At 31.0% G+C, this 5,323-nt stretch overlaps 1 long non-coding RNA gene across 1 annotated transcript; it reads right to left on the bottom strand.

The window, feature by feature from the left end:
• Nucleotides 1-304: 304 nt before the first annotated feature.
• On the bottom strand, nt 305-3,733 carry LOC135072437 (uncharacterized). Its single transcript, XR_010257442.1, has 2 exons — nt 3,275-3,733; nt 305-630 (listed from the first exon to the last, which is right to left on the bottom strand). It is a non-coding gene; the product is annotated as an uncharacterized LOC135072437 (long non-coding RNA).
• Nucleotides 3,734-5,323: the final 1,590 nt, after the last annotated feature.

The raw sequence follows: 5,323 nt of genomic DNA, 5'->3' as shown, positions 1-5,323 counted from the left end.
AGTTAATCTAACAGTAAATTAGCGGCTGTAGTGGCGAGATGAGTTCTGACAGTGGGGGTAAAGACCCCAAGCATAATACTAAGAAGAGAAAAGTAGATGAAGTACAAGATGATGAGTCTATACATGCACCATACTACAAGAAGAACCATATACGTTGTTATCCTGATAATTCTCCAGGTTGTATATTTCCTGTATACATACAAAGCACAAATGACACTGTAAAATTTGGAAACAAGGACCCTATCTACTTAAATAGCATTTTTAGTCGGTACAACAAGGGAGTCAAAGAAATAAAACGAGTCAATGCAATGCGGTATGCTGTAATTTTTGACAATGCAAAGAATGCTAATGCGTTACTGTTTAACTCAACATTCTTGTCTTCTCATGACATCAAAGCCTTCATCCCTGCGGCAACATCAGAATGCATAGGAGTTATACGATACATTCCCACAGATCTTAGCTGCAAACATCTATTTGACAAACTTCTCAGTTCACAGGAGATCCTGGCAGTCAGAAGGTTCACGAAGCGCACTCCTGAAGGTATCATCCCATTGCAAACGGTATCTCTGACCTTTGCAGGTAATGTACTCCCCGAGCATGTTAACTATGGTCTAAGCATCGTACCTGTAACTGAATACATTAAGCCTGTAATGCAGTGTTATAAATGTATGGCATTTGGTCATACTACTAAATTTTGTAAAAGGAACATCGTATGCTCCATATCGATACCTCTGGGCTCAAAGGTCGTAAAGGACAAAGTACGACTTTTCAGGAGAAGCAAAAAACGTTTTTTTATTTTTTTATTCGACGATAACTTTTTTGTTTTTTGAGCTATTAAATTATGACTTATGAAGAAAGTGCTTAGAATTCACTGCATTTTCCGAAGAAGTATTGAAAAACTGGACTAGAGCTGTATTTACTGAGATAGATTTCCTTTACGCCCTCAAAATTACAATAAAAAGACCTTTACACCCCTCAAATATTCGTCCTAGGCAAGTTACTCAGGACGTAAGTCTATTTTTATTTCACAAAACTACAAAACTAAGGTAATAAATGACAATTTACATAGTTTTGTAGGTTTTCATGGGTCGTAACGGGACACCCAGGTAAGGTATTATGAAAGGGTAAATTGATGATTTAGCTTAAATATTTAATATTTTATGGTATTTCATATGTAATATACCATTTCTTCACATATTTTTAATGAATTATGGTCTTTTAAATGAAATAAAATGATTTTGCGTAGCTTCATAATTTAATGCATACAATTTATGAAACTATTTAAGTAGAAGTTTTGATATTTTCGAACTAGAAGAAACTATTTCCGATATAAAAGCTAATTTAGAAAATAAATATTATGATGCTTTTAAATAAAACTTCATAAATGTCTACTTTATAGGAAAAACCGAAACCAATTTAATTTTATTTATTTATTTAATCATTACTATTGTTTCGAAAAACTACAAATAGCGGATTTAATTCCATAGGGCAGTCTGTCTACCAGTTGACCTGATGATAATGCAGATAGAATAGAATTATTAAGGACAAACGAAAACCAAACTATATTAATTATTTATTATATTATTTAATAAGAATTTAGAATAATTATTATTCTAAATTCTAAATAAATTAAACATTATTAATTCATAGTAGCTTAAAATTATGTCATTGTACTTAGGTAAGTAAGATTACAAGTAGGAAGATTTTCATTCCAGTAAAGTACATCCACTTACTTTACTCCTACATAATACTGTTTTTAAAAGCTAATATTTTTAATATTAAAATATAACTTCGAAAAAAACTGCATTCACGCTTTTTAGTAGATTAAGTCTCAACATTATATTTTCCCATGTTGTGTAAATATTTTTCCTACTATTAGTTATTCTTTATTAGCTGATCCAAATAAAAAATGAAAAATGAAAAAACATTTATTCAGTATCTTTTAAGTTAACATAATTGTTGCAAGTGGCTGGGGTCTCCTTTTAAGTATAATACCTGTGTTAGGAGAGAGAGGGAATAACTTTAGAAACTATACTAATTTATTATAATTGTAACAGTCAAAACTCAAAAGTGGTTTTGACCAAGGGCGTTAGTCAAAATTACTAGGAAATCATTAAAAATAATTGTAAAGTGTAAATTTGTGTGATTTGTGCATACAAAATAATGACACCTAAGGTACTACAGTAAGGTGACTTTTTGTCATAATATTTTTAACAAATCTAGCTTTTTTATTTTTTCAATTTTTATGCTGACTATCCTAACTTAATTAGGTAATACGTTATTTTGTGGCATGTTTTTATTTTCTTAAATCATCTTTTAATAATTATCTTATACCTGACAAATACCTAGTTTCTTCAAATATGAGAAATAATAAAAAGCAACATTATTTTACCCGATGTGGGTAGATGTCATCATTTTATATGTACAAACCACATAAATGTTACACTTTAAAATAGTTTTATTATATATTTTTGATGATTTTTTAGGTTCTTTCATTTGTTCCAAACGCACATACTTAAATACTATAAGAAACGTCTATAAAATTTACCTTCACAGTTATTTTAATATCCTCACTGTGTAGATTTTTAAAATATTTGTTTAGATATAATCTAAGGGCGTAAAGGACAAATTATTCAGACTTGGGTATGAAAATGTAAGGTTGTATAGGACAATAGATATACTACATGTACATTATACGCCCAAAAATTTGTGTTTACTTGTTCTTTACTACCATGGTAACTGTACTAAAAAATCAAATGGTATTTACATCCCAATTTTCACGATGAATTCTGTTTAGCTTATCAAATATGATGGGTCGTAAAGGCACTTTTTTTGGGAATTTCGGCAAACTAAATATACAGATCGATGGAGAATTAAATTCTGAGTAAAACTGTATAAATAACTCATTTTCGGTATTTTGTCCTTTACGACCTTTGAGCCCAGAGGTATCGATATGTTCACAACCTCACTCATATAAAGAATGTACTAACGCAAACAAACCTCTATGTGTCAATTGTAAAGGCGAGCATATTGCTGTGGCAAGGATTTGTCCAGTTAAACAACAGAAAATTGAAGAAAACAAATATAAAATAATGAACAAAACTACTTTGGGTTCTTTCTTCCCAACTCTAAACAAATCTTTTGCCAAAGCAGTAGGTTCCCGACCTCAACAACAAAATGTTAAAGACACTAAAGAAATTAGAAATAAAAACTTGTTGACTGATGTTATCAATAATGATCTAATTATTAAAGCTATTGTTGATACTTTATTAACTTTTTGTGACAAAGAAAACAGCTTGCCAATTAATTCATCTAATATCAAAGAAATGTTTTTAAAGAAAGTTTCTCAAAATGGATAATAAGTCTTTAGTTATTGTTCAACACAATATTCAGAGTCTTAAGCCTAAGACTCCCTTCGTAAGTGAGCTTTTAATTACACTTAATATTGATATTTTAATTCTCAATGAAACTTGGTTAAAATCATCAGATTCAGTAAAATTTAGAGGTTATAAAATATTTAGAAATGACAGTGACACTGGTTACGGTGGTGTTGCCATTATTTGTAAAAACTCTCTTATAACATCAGAAATTGTTACAGCAAGTATTGATAGACTCCAAACATTAGCCATTAGTGTAAAAGTAAATCGTAATAGCCCAATAACAGTTTTGGGTGCGTATTGTCCTCCACGTCCTGGTCGTTTTCCAGTAAATAATTTAAAAAATATTATTAGTTCTTTACCTTCTCCAGTTCTAGTAATGGGCGACTTCAATGCCCATCATACAGCATTTGGGTCCTCTACAAACAAGCCAAGAGGTATTCAGATTTATGATATGCTTGATGAAATTAATTTGTGTATATTAAACGATGGTCAGCCTACCACGCTAAGTCGTCCCAATCAATCGGCATCAGCTATTGACATTGCATTCGTATCTCCTTCATTAGCAGCTTCAGCAGAGTGGTCGGTTTATACAGAGGATACCCTAGGTAGCTATCATTTTCCTACTTTAGTTAACTTAAATTATGATTGTGAAATATATCAAGATTCCTGTAGTTTTGAAAAGTTTATTTACAAAAAAGCTAACTGGTTAGGCTATACAATCAAGTCTAGAACGATTTTTAATCATCTTCTTGATTATCCAGACCCGCTCTTTGCTTATGCAGAATTTTGCGATTTATTAAATACTTTGAGAAAAGATTTTATACCGTTACACACTTATGATAGCAATAATAGACGCAAAGTTTATAAGCCCATGCCATGGTGGAATGAAACTTGTTCCAACGCAGTTAAGGAAACTAAATTAGCTCTTCATATGTATAGACGCCATCCATCAATAGAAAATTATATTATTTATAAAAAACTTGAAGCATCTAAAAGATTGATTATTAAAGAACAAAAGATAATCAGTTGGAAAAAATTGTGTTCTAGCTTTGATCGTTGTACACCAATCAGCAAAATATGGAAGTTCATTAAAGTTTTTAATAGAAAAGCTTCAAAGCCTGATAGCAAAGATGAAGAATTTTTACAAGATTTTATTGATAGAATAGCTCCTAATCATGATTCTGTAGATACTGACCACCTCAACAATTTATTTGCATTTAATGATTTTAATATTCATTTAAATTCACTTTTTTCTGAAACAGAGTTTAATTTTTCTTTGAATTCTAAAAAAGACACTTCTCCAGGACTTGACGATATTCCGTATATTTTGATTAAACGCTTAGACCCTTCAGCTAAATTAATTTTGCTTAATATTTTCAACAATTTGTGGTCTGCTGGCTTAATACCAAAGCCATGGAAAACTATCGCTGTAGTTCCTATTCTCAAACCGGATAAGGATCCTAAATATGCTGATTCTTACAGACCTATTTCTTTATCTTCTTGTGTAGGGAAAATTTTTGAAAATATGATAAAGACTAGATTAGAACTTTTTGTCGAATCTAGATTGATTATTCCTCACGATCAATTTGGGTTTCGTAAAGGCCGTTCTACATTAGATAGTCTTGTAAAGTTCACAGGTGATATTCAAGAATCTTTTTGTGATCACAGCTATTTATTAAGTACCTTCTTAGATGTGAGTGGAGCGTTTGATAACGTCAATCTTTTAACCCTTGTTGAGATTCTACATAGCTTTAATATCCCAGGTAAAGTGTGCAAATGGATTTTTGATTTTTTTTATTCGCGTACCGTTTATTTAAAGTTCAACAATGTCCTTCATGGTCCAAAATTAGTTTATAAAGGGGTTCCTCAGGGGGCCACCTTATCACCCTTGATTTACTTGCTGTACACATCTCAAATACATAGGTTTATTTCAGTTCCTAGAT

This window comes from Ostrinia nubilalis, chromosome 6, assembly GCF_963855985.1.
Source record: "Ostrinia nubilalis chromosome 6, ilOstNubi1.1, whole genome shotgun sequence".
In the NCBI taxonomy this organism is placed as follows: Eukaryota; Metazoa; Arthropoda; class Insecta; order Lepidoptera; family Crambidae; genus Ostrinia; species Ostrinia nubilalis.
This window is presented reverse-complemented; position numbering and strand designations above follow the sequence as displayed.